This window comes from Ovis aries, chromosome 6 (assembly GCF_016772045.2).
Source record: "Ovis aries strain OAR_USU_Benz2616 breed Rambouillet chromosome 6, ARS-UI_Ramb_v3.0, whole genome shotgun sequence".
Taxonomy (NCBI): Eukaryota; Metazoa; Chordata; class Mammalia; order Artiodactyla; family Bovidae; genus Ovis; species Ovis aries.
Genome location: NC_056059.1, coordinates 88227886 through 88245437, shown reverse-complemented (window position 1 = coordinate 88245437; position 17552 = coordinate 88227886). Strand labels below are relative to the sequence as shown.

General features: G+C 39.2%; 1 protein-coding gene across 1 annotated transcript in view; it reads left to right on the top strand.

The window, feature by feature from the left end:
• The window catches only part of ADAMTS3 (ADAM metallopeptidase with thrombospondin type 1 motif 3), a 291428-nt gene that overhangs the window by 227079 nt on the left and 46797 nt on the right, over window positions 1-17552 (top strand). The window lies entirely within an intron of this gene.

The window sequence follows — 17552 nt, the reverse complement described above, 5'->3', positions numbered from 1 at the left end:
GCATCATTTTGCATCCCAGGATGATGAGGAATTATTTAGGCCTAATAACTCTGTGTGCATGCTTGCTTTTAGAGCTTTTGGATAGAGTAATATTTTTCACCATGATGCAGTTGAATGTAATATACATACAAAGCACAGTCAACTCTTGGCACAGTGCTGCCCTGCAATTATAAAGGACTCTAAATTTGTTCTCTATGTCTTCTTTATGAGCCTTAATCTTATCCAGAAGAAATTTAGCCGGTATCCTCAAACTGATGTCCTTCTTTCCCCAGGTGAACTGGCACAGGGCAGTTGAGGAGAAAAAATACATAAGTTACCTGCTTCTAAAAGATAACTAAGATAGTTGTATGCTCTGTTTTATATGTTTTATCATCTCCTAGAATGATAAAATACCATATTACTCTGGCAAATGTATTACCTAAGCCTATTCTCTCTTTCAGCTTTTGACTTTTAGTGTGATTTCTTTGGGTATCTTGCCTTATTTCCATGCTTAAGGTTAGATTTCCAACAATGCTTAATTTTATTAATCATGATTTTATTTATTCTAACATTTAAGCCAATATGTTAAACATATAGTCTGTTCATCAGATGCCAATGTATAAAATTCTATATATATTATGTCTCTGTGAAATGGAAAATAGTGTAGAAACTGAGACACATGTTTATTTGTTTATTGGCACAGATCCCAGTTATGAAGACTGCTTAGCACACAGAAAGCAAATTCCCCTGAAGATGCTACTTTTATTAATACTTGCATCATTCATTGTGCCCCTGGATCACTTTCTTCTACACTAGGGAGGGAGGCAGTCAGGACAGACTTGTTAGGAAGGCTCCTGGAGTAATGCAGTAGAGATTGGGAATAGTCTTTGTCCTCACAGTACTTATAATCTAGTCAAGGATAAAAGTGATGCAAAAAAAATGCAAAGGTTGAGGAATAAAGGGCATTCTATTATTAAGACATGTCAGTAGGCACTGTATTATAAGTTCGGTAAGACTTTAGAGGGAGCAGCTGTGAAGTGTTGAGATTATCAAATTGGAACTTAGGAGGCAGAGGCTTTAGTTCTAGCTATGTTCCTGGTTGACTTTGTGACCCTAGATAGTCATGTCCCTTCCTGGGATTTAGTTTCTGTGTTTATAAAATTAAAAGATTGTACAAGATGTTCAATAATCCTCTAATCCATCAGGAAGCTTCAGGTTAAAGTAGGTCTGTAGGGATTTGTTTCCTGGATTTTTTTGCTTTGTTTTTCAAAGGGCACATGGGATTGTCAAGGTTTTCTAGACAGACTCTGTTGACAGGAAAGTAGAAATGGCTATAGTATATTCACCAGACAGTAAGCTGAGGTGTCAAGGAAAACACAAAAGTGCTGCATTTTTAGTTTTATAACCATTGCAAAAGACGTTTTGTTTTTAAGACCATTAAAAAAGTTAGGTAATAGGCTAAGTCTCTATCACCAATACTAGAAATTATTCTAAAGCTAATCAAGCATCAGAGAATGGAACTGTAAGAGAGAATATAATTTTTAAAACTGAAGTTCATTTTGCATCTGAAGTAATTACTATATGTAGAGGTTTTTAGGTGGTAATAGTAACAGTCCCCCCTCTCTTCCTAAGTTCAGAATCAACTGAATGATAGGCATAGTGAAAAGGCAGATGATGAATACATAGTTTTATTATTGATAAGAGCTGAATTGCACATCATTTAAATGTATAGCCACAAATATTTTTCTTATTCTCAATTAGCTGAGAGCACTTTGTCCCAGCCCCTGCCACCCAGGAACATTTGGCAGTGTTTGGTAGGGAAGATCCTCTGGAGGAGGGCATGGAGAATTCTTGCCTGGAGATTCCCATGGACAGAGGAGCCTGGTGGGCTACAGTCCCCAGGGATCGCAAAGAGTTGGGGACAACTGAAACAATTTAGCATGCACCGAGACATTTTTGGTTGTCATAACTGGGAAAGGAAGCTACTGCCACTAGTGAGAGATGCCAGGGATGCTGCTATACAACTGCAACATAAAGGGCAGCTCTCCATAATAGAGAAATATGGATTATCTGGTCTAAAATATCAGCAGTGCCAAGGTTTAGAAACCTTGTGATCAACTAGACAATCTTGCTCACAACCCTCTATCCCCAACCCCCAATTAAATCAAAGATTTAATAGAAAACCTTTAATTTCAGGTTTTCAATTAAACTTAAAACTCAGTAATTTCAGATTTCCTTTGTAGGATGGGTAGAGAGCTATAAGCATGACAGACTGAAGACTGAATCTCTTCCTTTCCTCCCTATGCTCCCATTGCTCTGTTGCAGACTGTTAAATCTGTAACACTGAAATGAGAATGCCCTGTCTCAAATTGATCAATGAAATAAGAGTGGGAGAAATGAAAAAAACCAATAATGATATTCTAATGAAACTATCTCGTGGAAATTTGAAGCAAAGGAAATAAGTTGGGGTTTTTTGTTGTTGTTTTCTGTGATGTTTGGAATAATTAGTAACTTCCTATGCTAGCCTTGTTTTATGGCTTCCCATGGTTATCTAAAATCATGGCTCTCCAAACTTGAGCCCTACCCAAACATAGAGGCTTTCTTTACATGTCACAGGGAGCTTTCCTGGTGGCTCAGATGGTAAAGCATCTGCCTGCAATGCGGGAGACCGGGGTTCGATTCCTGGGTCGGGAAGATCCCCTGGAGAAGGAAATGGCAATCCACTCCAGCACTCTTGCCTGGAAAATCCCATGGACGGAGGGACCTGATAGGCTACAGTCCATGGGGTCGCAAAGAGTGGGACACGACTGAGCAACTTCACTTTCACTTTACATGTCACAGAGGTTCAGGCAGAAACTATAGAAGAAAACTGACAGCAAAAAGTCTATTTCCTTGCATTGATTTGGGGAGAAATGGAGGGGTTACCAGGTGGCGCTAATGGTAAAGAACACACCTGCCAATGCAGGAGGGGCAAGAGACTTGGGTTCATATACCTGGGTGGGGAAGATCCCTTGGAGAAGGGCGCAACAGCTTGCTCTAGTTTTCTTGCCTGGAGAATCCCATGGACAAAGGAGCCTGGTGTGCTACAGTCTATTGGGTCGCAAAGAGTCAAACATGACTGAAGCGATTTAGCATGCATGCACGTGTCCCTGTGATAGAGAAAAGATCAGTTTCCTTTAGTCTCGTTTGGCACCTCTAAATTAGTTAACTAGTCGGTTAACTAGTTAACTAGTCGGTTAACTAGTCAACAAGTCGGTTAACTAGTTAGTTAAACGTCTGTGTAATGAAAGAACGGATAAGTGAACAAATGAGTGTAAACAACATAGAGGTAGATTATGAACAGACAGAAACTGGATTTGAAATAAGAGGATATAAATGACATGAAGGCTTTAATCAGTTTAACAATACAATAAAAGAAGTGTTTAGAAAGGAATTTAGCATTTGGTCATCTCAATATTTTTTCAAGTATCTTGCAACATGGAAAATTATTGTGACTTTTTTTTCCCCTAGAGGAGACAGAGGCTTAAAATGTCAATAAAATTGAGGTAAATTTTTACAATTATTTGAAGTTAGTGAAACAATCTGAGATAATGATAATACAGTGATGGTAATCATTAAAAGAAGACAAGGAAGGGGCTTCCCTGGCGGTCTGGTGGTGAAGATTCTGCATTTCCAATGCAGAGGAAGCAGGTTCTATCCCTAGTTGGGGAACTAGGATCCCACATGCTGCATGGCCAAAAACAAAAGACAGTGACTAGCTTCTGTGTTCGGAGAAGGCAATGGCACCCCACTCCAGTACTCTTGCCTGGAAAATCCCATGGACGGAGGAGCCTGGTGGGCTGGAGTTCATGGGGTCGCTAGGAGTCGGACACGACTGAGTGACTTCACTTTCACTTTTCACTGTCACGCATTGGAGAAGGAAATGGCAACCCACTCCAGTGTTATTGCCTGGAGAATCCCAGGGACGGGGGAGCCTGGTGGGCTGCCGTCTCTGGGGTCGCACAGAGTTGGACACAATTGCAGCGACTTAGCAGCAGCAGCAGCTTCTGTGTTGGTGAACACATCACAGTGCTGGGAGGGTGAGAGCCTGGAAAGAGCATGGAAGCTGTGTACCTCTCCCCACAAACCTTGCCTTCTGCACCTCTTACGTTTGTCTGTTCCTGAGTTGTATCAATCATTTAAAAATAAATATGTAGGAGGTGCAAGACAATAATGGAAAGGCAAGAGAGTCTTGCGTCTAAGCCTGCCCCTAGTACTATATGGTAGGAGAGCTTGTACAAGTACTAACTTCCCAGGTTCCTCACCAGGAAAATGTGAATAGTGGTGGCTGTGCTCACAGGAAAATTCTAAAGAAGAAAGGAGAGCGTGAACATAGAACGTCTAGCACCGAGGAGATTAGCAGATGGCCAGTTGACAGTGGCTGTAAAGAACCCAAAGCTCTTCCCACAATTTACTTTTCCCCCTAAATTCTACAAAGGGAAGCAGAAGGCTCATCATGTGACATGAAGAAAGGTGACATGTTTGCAAGTATCTGCCATGAATCACTGACAGGCACAGGGCTTGCTCCAAAACAAAATGGCAATTTTGTGAGGGATTTAAACAAGGGCAGCACAGCCCCCACCCCCACTTGAAGCCCCAGTTTTCCCAGAATCTCAGAGCAGAAAACATCATAAAGGATTTGCTCAGGGTGATGTCTGGGGCCTAGGATGGAACCCATCTCAGCACCCAATCTCATGAGCCTTTTGCCACCTATGAGCCAGGACCAGAATCTGGAGAGAAAGGGATGCAGACCTCACTGAGCTGATTTCATTCTCAATATTAACCTGGAGTGGGGGGGAGGGACAGGCAAAAAACCCTTCCTGGAACCATTTTCTCCAAAAATTAAGAGTCTTGCATTTTATTGGGGGAGGTGCAACAAAGCCTATTGTGTTCAGGGAACAGACAAAGACCAGTGACATCTTAAAGAGAAAAAGTCTACCCCAGTATTTAGGGTAGAAAAAACCTTGGCGGAAAGCAACTGCTATGCTGTGAGAATACTCAAGCATCTCTGTGGTGTGGCTCATGTGATGAAAATCAGGTACTTCTGCCAGAAGCCAGCACCGCTGCCATACATATAGGAAATCCGCCTTCCAAGTGGCATCCTTATAGCAGGTGGCGCTAGTGGTAAAGAACAAGCCTGCCAATGCAGGAGGCGCAAGAGACGTGTGTTCAGTCCCTGGCTGGGGAAGATCCCCTGGAGCAGGAAATGGCAATCCATTCTAGTATTCTTTCTGGGAAATCCCATGGACAGAGGAGCCTGGCGGTCTATAGTCTATGGGGTCCTAAAGAGTCGAACATGACTGAGCATGCACGGTCTAGACCCTAATCAAGGCTTCAGGTGAATAGACCCAGCTGACATCTGACATTGACTTCATGAGAAAAACCAAGCTGGGACCACCCAGCCAAATTGTTCCCAAATTTCTGACTCATGGAAACTGTGAGAGAATATATGATTTTTTGTGCTTTAACAAAGTAGAAACAGGTGGCTTTAACAAAGTAGAAGAAGGAGGAGAAGATAGGTTATTGGGAGGTAGGAAGGTGAAACTTCAAGTTCTATTTAATTTTAACTCCAGTTAATCATAGTTTAAGTATAACCAAGAAAAACACTTGAAGCATAAGTCAAGAGTAATGTTAAATAGCTTTGGTTTACCTGCTATTTTAAATTAGATAGTTGCCACCTTTTGGACACAAATGTATTTCCTTTGTTTTAGGCCCTTATTGCCGAATGATAGTGTGCGTGTGCTTAGTTGCGTCCGACTTTGTGACCCCATGAACTGCAGCCCCCTAGGTTCTTCTGTCCATGGGGATTCTCCAGGCAAGAATACTGGAGTGGGTTGCCATGCCCTCCTCCAGGGGATCATCCCAAACCAGGGATCCCCCCAAACCAGGGATCCCAAACCATGTCTCCTGCATTGCAGGCAGATTCTTTACCATCTGAGCCACCACAGAAGTCCAAGAATACTGGGTCTGTAGCCTATCCATTCTCCAGGGGATCTTCCCAACCGAGGAATCGAACCAAGGTCTCCTGCATTGCAGGAAGATCCTTTACCAGCTGAGCTACCAGGGAAGTCCAATGATAGTGATGACTGTGCAAATGAGTATACTAAAGTTCTTTATGTGATTTGTCTTGGGAATCTTGGGATTTGGACATTGGAAAGACAGCTCACTGAGTTAACACTTTCCTCTGGGGTCTCAAGTGAACAGGCCCCAGGTGATTTTAATAAGATTTCTTAAGAGGAAACATGCCCTCCACTGAATCTCCAGCTTCTTTGCAAATGAATCAATGAAAGTGAGAATCTCCATTTGCCTTCCATCTACATTTATTTTTAACTCATCCTCTTTCATAGAACTCGAAATTTCTCCCAGATGCATCTATAGAGAAAAAATAAACAGATATAACTGTATTTTAAAACAACACTAGGAGCCATCAGAATAATTTAAATTGAGGGGCATTCTACACGATAACTGACCAATACTCTTCAAAACTATCAGAATCTTGAAAGAAAAACTGAGGAACTGTCCTAGATTTAGGAACACTAAGAAGATATGGCAACAAAATGTCATAGATTGGATCATAGAACAGTAAAAAGGTATTTGTGGAACAGTTGGTAAAATTTTAAGTGAGTCTTTAGGTTAGTTAATTGTATCACATTAAAATTAATTTTCTAAATTTGTGCTGTGTATTGTAGTTATGATGAATGTTAGCATTTGAAGAACTTGGGTCAGGGGTGTATGGAAATTCTTTTTTTCTGTATGTCCAATCTTTTTTGTAAGTCTGAAATTACTTCAGAATGAGGTTAATGAAAAAAGTAAATGCATTAAAAGAACACCTGATCTGATGTTTGCTCCTGTTTCATTTATTGTGTTTTTAACTTTTAAAGGTTATAATATAAAATGCTGTGTTTTGAGAGACTTCAAATATGGGTAGAAATGGGTTGTCAGAGAAAGTGATTTATGTATTTTTGCTTAACCACAACAGGAAGAAAATATACAATGATTATATGATACAATAGTAAATAAAGTCAATATTAAAATATTAAAAACTCTTTACTCTTAAACATTAACTTTCATTAAAGCATAGCTGACATGTAATAAAATATGCATTTTAAGTGTATCATTTAATAGTGTTTGATTAAAAATTATTATTATTTTTTGTCTCAGCATAGTGTTCTTGCAGATACTTTCAGAGTTTAGAGCAAATAAATTGAAGCTTGCCTATCCCTCCTTTTCTCAGTAAATGACTCTTTTAGGCATCCACTTATTCAAACCAGAAACCTTCTAGTATAATAGAGGTGTTTCCTCACTTGTGGATATACTTTACTAGGGGAAATTAGATTTGTAATTTATTATGTATAAAATCATCTAGAAAGTGCTAATTGACTGAAAGCAAGTATTGATTCTCTGCTATGGGGGAAGATTACTAGGGTGTCTTTGAACTACAGGTATGGAGAAGAAGTATGGTTGAATGTTAGAAGTTAGATCTTTGAAGATGAACAACAGGGAATTCCAGTCAGAGGAGACAGTTGAATATTCAAAGTTCCAAATAGATGCACAGCATATATTTGAATTTGACTACGTACAGGTTACATGAAGATTAATGTAAAATGAGAAAATGAACTTAGATAGCAATTATAGAACTTTCCAGAGAGGCTGCTCCTCTTTATTCACTTCTGTTTATAGTTTTTTAGCCAACAATGGATGGATATTTACTATGTTTAATACATTGGGAGAAGATAAAGAAATTCTTTGTAGATTATACCAGGAAGCACAGATTTTGGTAAAGATGACAAAATGAAGACCACTCTTCAAAATGTTAGTTTGATTTGAAAGAAGTAGCAGCTGGTGCTACAGGATCATGACATTTTTTGCTGCTGTTGTTCTGGAACTGGTTAACTTTTACCAAATTATTAAGTGAAAGTCAAAAGGACATAAAAGCCATATGTTCCATCTACTCTAATCCTTTTAGAAGCTAGAATTTCTCTCAGCCACTGCGATAGCTAACAGTACTTACCGTTTGTCTTGACTCTGGGAATCATTTTCTTTCTTTGCATATTCACTTTTACACCTTTTGGTGATAAAGGGTGATGGCATTACTATCTTATTTTTATCCTTTCTTTGTCTCAGGCAAAGCTTTCCTTTTTATTATGTATTAATATATCTATTTGTGACAGGATAAAGAAAAGGTAAAGAAGTATGAATATTCTAATATGGACAAAAATTAACCTACCTAATTTGTTTCTAAAAGCAACCCAGAAAGTAGATCTTGGGTTGGTTTTCACCATCATAATAAACTGGTATCAGAATTTGAAGTCCACATATATTGGGACTAGTAAACAAAAATAGCACATGAGTATAAATTGTGTAAAAGTGAATCTATTCATTAAACATTTATTCAACTCTCAGTCCAATGATTCCTGCCCTTAGGAATCTTATGAAAAAGAAACTCAAGGATCATGGAATTTCCCATTTGGAAGTACCATAAGAAGCATATTATTATTATCCCTTCATTTTATAGATGAGGAAATAACAGCACATATATTCTGTACTATTTTGCTTACAGTAGTTATTGTTGGTCAGATGAAATTAAATGTATTGGCTTCAGAAAACCTCATCTTTCCACAATTTCCATTGTGTTCAGAACCAAGGCTACGGGTAGAAGATATCATGGCAATTAAAATCCATCTTTGGTGCCTTTGTTCTTTGTTGTCTCTAAACTTTCTTCCCATTGTTCCTTCCTCCCCCTTCATCTCCATTCTTCTTCCATGGTAATATTTCATTTATGAAGATCAGGGTCAACTGTCAGCTCCTGTGAACCTTTCACAAACCATCTCCTTATAAAATGTGTGAATTCCTGGCGGTAGCTCTCTGATAGGTTGTTTGCTCCTTGAGTACAGTTACTATGCATTTTAAAATTTCATGCTGCTGCTGCTGCTGCTAAGTCGCTTCGGTCATGTCCGACTCTGTGCGATCCCATAGATGGAAGCCCACCAGGCTTCCCTGTCCCTGGGATTCTCCAGGCAAGAACACTGGAGTGGGTTGCCATTTCCTTCTCCAATGCATGAAAGTAAAAAGTGAAAGTGAAGTCGTTCAGTTGTGTCTGACTCTTAGTGACCCTATGGACTGTGGCCTACCAGGTTCCTCTGTCCATGGGATTTTCCAGGCAAGAGTACTGGAGTGGGGTGCCATTGCCTTCTCCTTTTAAGCTTCATATTTACATCTAAAATAGTGTCAGGGCTTCCTGGTGCTAGTGATAAAGAACCTGCCTGCCAGTGCAGGAGACTTAAGAGTTCCAGGTTTAATCCTTAGGTCAGGAAGATCCCCTGGAGGAGGACATGGGAACCCACTCCAGTATTCTTGCCTGAAGGATCCCATGGACAGAGGAGCCTGGCAGGCTACAGTCCACAGAGTTGCAAAGAGTCGGACTGAGTGACTTAGCACACACACATAAAAACAATGTCAGCCACATAGTATACATCCAATAAAATTGTAACTGATTCAGTATTTTAGCAAATATTTTAATGCTGTGTACCAAGTATTTAGTTGGGAACACAAAAGACATTTTCTGTTCATACTCAGATTACAGATTGGTGGGGAAATCAAGCAAGCACATCAAAGATTATGATAAGAGTTCTACAGTGAACCAACAGTTTGCTTAGAAAGGGAATAACAGGGCTAACGAGTGGTAGGGACAGTCTTCTCCCAAGAAATGATGGTTAAGTTGAGATTGAAAAAAGAAGAAAGAGCCATTGAATAAGAGCAAGTGTTTTAGTTATAAAAAGAAAGCCACTGTGGCTTGAGTCTATCATTCAAGGAGTCAGGTGGAGCTTGAAGAAGAGGGCAGGCATCTTCCAGGTCATGGGAGGAGACTGAATTCAATTCTAAGAGAATTAGTGGAAAGTCATTGAAAGCCTTTTTCTGTGTTGTAAAGAATAGATGGCAGTGATCTAGGGACAATGAAGACAGATCAATTAGAAATCAATTGTAGATGTCTAGGCAGATGATAGTTTACTGGACAATGACGATTGCAACAATAAGGGAGTATTCACAGTAGAGTGGCTTCCCAGGTGGCAGGAGACTTGGGTTCATTCCCTGGGTCAGGAAGTTTCCCTGGAGAAGGAAATGGCAACCCACTCCAGTATTCTTGCCTGGGAAATCCCATGGTCAAAGGAACATGGTGGGTTGCAGTCCATGGGGTCACAAAGAGCAGGACACGTCTTAGTGATGAAACAGCAGCAGCAGCAACATTCATAGTATAATCAATAGAATTTGTCAGTGGATCAAATAGGGAGCTCAAGGGAAGGGAGGAATCTATCGTGATTTACACCTTTCTGGTTTGAATACTACTGGATAATGGTGCCATGCACATAGATGGGGTGGCCTATTTAAAAAAACAAGATTGTGTAGACTCAAGGCTAATGATTCAATCTTTGAAGATATTAAAAATAATCTAGTTTCAGATTCAGAAGAACGATTTAATGTCTTTAAGAATGGGGGTTTATACTGCTGGAGAAGGAAATAGCAACCCACTCCAGTGTTCTTGCCTGGAAAATCCCATGGACGGAGGAGACTGGTGGTCTACAGCCAATGGCTTCGCAAAGAGTTGGACACAACTGAGCAACTGGCACAACATTTAGCCTTTGCTGTGTGCCTGGTCGTAATGTTAAATGCTTCACAAGAATTATGGAAAATTCTTCAACTATAGGTTCGTTTTCAGTCCTAGTTTGTAAATTAAGAGATTGAAATGTAAAGATGTAAAAATGTAAAGAACTGGATAAATCCTTCTGCCTTCAGAAACGATTGCTCTTCCTCCCTAGGCTTTACTGCCTCTTGTTGCAAAGTTGATGCATTTTTGTATATCCCCTGCCAAATAAAATTCTGATGTCTTTACTTGTTCCTTTATCTTGTTAGAATACCGTTCAAGCCCTAACATTGAGAGTTCAGTTACTTGTGTGATTGAATCAAATCAGCTAGCAATCTAGTTGAAGATTCTCCCTAACAGGATGATAAAGCAGATTCTGCAGTTGGAGGAGGAGGAAGGCAGGTATTTTCCTTCCATGTGCCAGAAGTTTCTCGTCACTAACACTTTGTGGTGGCAGGTATCTCTGTCATTTGCTAAGATTTGTGAGGTGATCTGGGTCTGATGTGCCTATTAAAATGTTCAGTGCCCTGCAGAGAATTGAGTCAATCCCTTAATCTCAGGATTTACCAAAAGAAAACAATTCATTAAAAAAAGTGTAACTCCCTTTTTTAAATGTGTGAAAAAAAAAATCTTGTACTTCCAAGTAATTATTAATCATTAAGAACATTCAGTTTTCTCATGTACTAAAATTGGCCATCTATGACAGACAATGAACTGGGAATTCATAAATGTGTTTTGCTGGATATGGCAAGCTTCCCTACCTAATACTTTTATAGGAAAATGTATACTCCTGGAAGTGCACTAGTCCTAACAGAGCATTAATGGACTTATCCAAGGATTAGCAAACTAATGTGGTTATTGGTTGCTTAATGATGATTCAATCCCTTCACTGCTTTTAATTTCTTAGCTAGTGTTTCTGAAAATGCTGAATGTGAGTTCGAGGCAGATTTATCTAGGGAGTATACATGATCAGGCAACTTGAGCAAATCCTGTAGCCGGTTCTGTGATTTGGGTTATTGTCTTTAATTATCTTTAATCCGTTCTTTACATTTGAATTCACATCAGCCCTCCAGACATTTATTCACCTAGCAGACATACCCTCCCATAGGCCAAGTCTTCTTAGATTCTAGGGAGGCAAAAATGAATACAATTTAGCTCCTTTTTCACGAGAAGCTAACTCTAGCAGTGAAATAAACAAATCAAGAAGTAATAATAATAAAATGTGATAGTTTCTTGAAGAGATTCAGCCACAAAATACTGTGTAAACATCAACTGAGAAGGAGGGGATGTGGTTTGGCAAGTAACATAACTGGCAAATGAAATCTTCATAGAGGATGTGTCATTTGACTTGAAACTTAGAGAATGAATTAGCATTTCCCTGCTAGAAAAAAGAGAAGATGGGTTTGGGAAGATGGGGAACAGATTTTATAAAGATTTTAAAAGTGGTAGCTCATGATGTCTTTAGTGCTACTGGAGGTGGAGATGGCAGAAGGTGAGGCTGGGTAAAGAATCTGAGGCTGCCTGTAGAAAAATGTACGTATTATGCTAAGGAGTTTGAAATTCACGGTGCTAGTGAAGAACGTTTATGGAAAGGATTTTAAAGATTAGTCTGTGTTATAAAAAGAGAATTCAGGATAAAATTGAATGATTTGGAGGAAGAGACTATGTTAGACATTGTGCTATGAACATAGACTCATGGTATTAATATATAAGTGACCAAATTAGGGGACAAACTGTAGTCCATCTGGCTTCAAATTCCTTTTGATTTATACTATCCCTTCCTACCTCAAAAAACTTACTGTCCCCAATGTGGATTGAACACACAAGGTCACAGAGACAGACTGGAGTAAGCACACATCATTTCAGCCACCCCTTGTATAAATATGTACACCTTCCCTGGAATATCCTGGACCCATCATTCTAGAAGAAACTCCCTTCATCACAGGTGAAAATAACATGACATAATATGCAAACAGTGCTGCTGTTTCATAGGTCCTTTAATTTTAACGGAACAAGAAATAAATACTTGTTTCCCTGGTTTGTTTCAGCCTTTATTTTTTCAAGGGTCCTACAGCAGAAAAACTTTTTAGTTTGCTAAGCAAATCGTCTTTCTCATTCTTGAAGAAAGAAATCAGTTCTGCCAGAGCTTTTGGTATGTTTCCACTATTCCAAAGGCTGGAAGACTTCATGAAGCCTTATAGCTGAATTGCCTATCCTTGGTCCACCCAAAGCTCCTTTGATACCTAGGGAAGTCAAAGCATAATTAACCATAAAATAAGAGCCTCATGCTTACAGAGAATAGCTATGTGAACCCGATAACCCGTCCTTCTGGAGAACGAATGAAATGAGCCCAAATTAGCCAAATGAAAATATTTGCAAAGGTTTTAAGAGGTGGTTGCAGCAGTCCAACTGAGTAGGACACATACCGAGGTGCTGGACATGAAGGTGGACAGGAGAGACAGATGTGAGAGGTACTGCAGGACTTGGTAATATACTGACTATAATGCTTGAAGAAGAAGAAAGAATCAAGATGGTTTCATCTTTGGGACCTCCCTAGTGGTCCAGTGGTTAAGAATCCACACTTCCAATGCAACAGGTGTGGATTTGATCTCTGGTTTGGGGAACTAAGATCCCACATGCCACTCAGTATGGCCAAAAATAAATAATTTTTTTAAAGATGGTTTCATCTTTAACTGTGATAGAATACTCAGAGAGAAGAACAGGAGAGGGTGAGTATACTTTGAGATATATTAATGTATTTCCAAATAGATAGATCTCTTACTAGAGCTGAACAGATGACTGTGAAGCCTAAGAGAGGTGATTCAGTGTGAGATACTTGGGATTCATCAGTCTATAGAAATTGGTTGAAGAAACAGCAGTGGATGAAATATTGCAGAGGAAGTATGTGAAAAGAAGATCAAAAACAAAACATTGAGACACACTGACCTGTGTGGGTGAGCCAGTGGAAAAGGAGCAATTATTAAAATATAGCTAAATAACTTGAATATCATTGATGAATTTGAATAATATCATTGATGAATGTAGTGATAAACAGTACTAAATGCTACAAAATATTATAGGGGGCTTTATTTTTTCATGATGAAGGAAAATTGGGAATATTAGTAAAAGAGGGAAAAGAACCTCGAGAAGGGGAGCGATTGAATACAAAAAGTGGCATTGATTTTTTGGAGCAAATAAATATCTTTAAGGAGGTGTGAGTGAGTGGGTGAAGTCACTCAGTCATGTCCGACTCTTTGTGACCCCATGGACGGTAGCCTACCAGGCTCCTCTTTCCATAGGATTTTCCAGGCAAGAGTACTGGAGTGGGTTGCCATTTCCTTCTCCAGGAGATCTTCCCAACCCAGGGATTGAACCCAGCTCTCCCACATTGTAGGCAGATGCTTTACTATCTGAGCCACTAGGGAAGAGCCCTAAGGAAGTGTGAAAGAGCCTAAAGGAAGGAAACTTAGCACTTCCACTATGACAGGAAGAAATAAACAGGCAAGATGGTTATAACAGAGAACAGACATTGGTGTCATATAGACTTATTGGATTTGTAGCTGGGCTAATCATTTGGGGTACAAATTGCATAACTTCTCTGGGTCTCAGTCTCTTTTTTATATATCACGATGTCCCCTTCGTAGTGTTTGAGATTCATGATAACAGAGGTTGAGCTTTTGTACCAGCTCCTCCCTTTTTCCTGGATCACTTGTTCCCCAGAGAGGCAACTGCCTATTTTCTTCTTGTCCAAATGGGTCTTCACGCTCTGAATCCCACAGCTTCAGGTAGCTTCTTCCTCTCTCTCTTATCCTCTAGCTCATCACTCAGATTTTCTTCAGAGCACCCTTTCCCATCCGAAATGACCTCGTCTGCATGTCTTTTTGTGATGATTTATATTTTCCATGCTTAGTGCCTGTTTTACCTATTAGAATGTATTCATGGTAAGAGCAGCGTTCCCTGGAGACTCAGCGGTAAAGAACCTGCCTGCCAATGCAGGAGACTCAGGTTCGATCTCTGGGCCAGAAAGATTCCCTGGAGAAGGAAATGGCAACTCACTCCAGTATTCTTGCCTAGGAAATCCCTTGGGCAGAGGAGTCTGGTGGGCTACAGTCTATAGGGCTGCAAAAGAATTGGACACGACTTAGCAATCAAACAACAATAGTAAGAGCAGAGACTTAAACTCATTTGTCAATCAGTTCCCGACCCCTAGTACCCTTAGGCACAATTCAGTTCACTAAATATTAGATGAGACTAGTCATAAAAGGTAGTTATTAGGGGAGGGGGAAATTAGAGGTTTGAGATTAACAGATACACGTGCTAATCATGCTAATTTGCCTCAGTTGTGTGCGACTCCTTGCACCCCTATGGCCCGTGGCCCCCCAGGCTCCTCTGTCCATAGGATTCTCCAGGCAAGAATACTAAAGTGGGTTACCATTTCCTTCTCCAGGGCATTTTCTGGACCCAGGGATCGAACCTGCATCTCTTATATCTCCTGCATCGGCAAGCGAGTTCTTTACCTATAGTGCTACTGTATATAAAATAAATAGTCAACAAGGACCTACCGTCCGGTGCAGGGAACTATATTCAATATCTTATAATAACCCATAATGGAAAAGAATATGAAATAAAGAGTATAACTGAGTCAACCTTGCTATACACCTGAAACTAATACAACATTTTAAACTACTATATTTCAATTTTTTTAAAAAGTAGTCATTATTATTCTGAAATTGGAAGTGAGGGGAAAGGAGTTGACAGGTTAGGAGACAGCTACACCCTGAGTAAAAATATAGAGGACAGGACTGCAAATCTAAGCAGATATGTGTTTGGAAGTTTTTGCTCAACAAGGTATGGCTGTGGATAGAGTAATATATTTTCCCAGTCTACTATAGGATTTGTTTATGTCCAGCCAAAGTCACTGAGGCTGTCCTGTCATTACTTCTTTGCTTTTAGTTAACAAAATGTCTCTTTAAAAAAATTATACATGTATACCATTTATTTGCTTCTATATAATGTTACTAATGCTGGCTAACAATTTTTGTTTTTATATTTGCAAGGCCCAGGCACCTTTAAGCACTGTACATATGTGACCTCCTTTATCCCTCTCAGCAATCCTATAAGGATAGTAGTGTAATTATCCCATTTTACAGATGAGAAGACTGAAGCACAGAGACAAACAAGACGCCCAAGGTCACATAGAGCAAACCCAGGCAGTTTGACTGTGGAGCCCATACCCTTAAGCACTGAGCAATATGGCCTTTCAAGACCTCATCCGTCCGTCCTAAAGAAATATGAGTGGTTTGTTTTTTGTTGTTGTTGTTTTTGTTTTTTTGTTTTTTGTTTTTTGTTGTTGTTTTTTTTTTGTCAAAGGCAGACAAAGCTGTTCATCAGCTAGTCAGACAAAGCAGGTCAGAATGCCCTGGGAAATGTCCTGGGAGAAACTGTCCTGTCAAGGAACAAACCTGGAAGGAATTTTCCTCTTAAGGAAGGGAATACTTGATTTAATTAATCAAGTAAATCAACTATTCCGAAAATCATTACCTTTCCCCCCCTTCACATTGGCAATCCTTTCCAATTTAAGGTTAATTAAAAGTTAATATCCTACTTACCCCATTTTTCAGGTAATTTAATAAATATTCTGGTCTCAACCCTGATCACCTTATAGAAAATCCACCTGTGCTCCTTAGGTTGCCTGACATGGTGGCAGGATATTCAGTTTTGCATCAATAAACTTTGATTTGCCTTATGTAATATCTGATATATGACTTCTTAGAATGTTTATGCTTAATGCTTTGCTTACAACCCCAAACATTGGTTATAAATTTCAGCCCTATCTTTTCTTTTCCTATTCAGTTTTTTCCAGTGATTTGCTCTAGCTCCTTTTCATTTTTTCCCAATATATTTTAAGATTATATTGACTATCAAGAAATCCTTATTTGGAGTCAATTTCAAATCTAATGAATTCTTCAGTTCAGTCGCTCAGTTGTGTCCAACTCTTTGTGACCCCATGAACCGCAGCACGCCAGGCCTCCCTGTGCATCACCAACTTCTGGAGTTCACCCAAACCCAAGTCCAATTAATTCATTTCCTTAAAATTTACACGAAGGAAAATTATGGAAAAGAAGTAAAGTTTTTTTGAGTTATCTTTATCAGTATGCTTACAGATCACTTTCTTAAACACAGGGGTAATGATTATTCTAAAATTAGATTTGTTTTGCATCGCGACAGTGGTGTGGTCTGCAGGTGTGTAGAAGTGTAGCGAGTTGGTAAAAACTACTGACTCTGGAGCCAGACTGCCTAGGTGTACATCCTTTACTCTGTGTACTAGCTGTGTGACCTCGGGCAAAGTACTTAACCTCTCTGGGCCTCAATTTTGTTTGATGTAAAATGGAGATAATGATATCTTTAAAGTTGTTTCAAAGATTATGCATTACTTGATTAACATAGGTAAAGTATTTAAAACCGTGTCTGGAACTTGGAAAGCTCTGTGTTAATGCTGGCTTTTTGTGTTCTTGATTCTGCTTTAAATTAGGAAAAAGTAGCTTTCCTTGTCACTAAGTGTTATAAAAATGCTTTCTTAAAAAATATTATTTTCATTCATCTTAACATATCCACAGTTTTAATTCAGTATGATCTGTTTATTTCTTCCTGTATGTCATTTATTGGTTGTTAAAACTCATGATTAATTTATACCCAAATCCTAAGTTTCTTCGTACCTCTCATATAATGTGTTAATCAGATGACGCTGAAAAACAATCTACATAAATATGTCGTCAATATTTATTTTGTTTTTAAGAGTCCAGTCACTCAGTGTTTTCCTCAGGTTAGAGTATTTTAAAATTCCTATTTCATTTTAAGGAGCTTATTTTATTTATGTGTAAATATACAAAAGGCA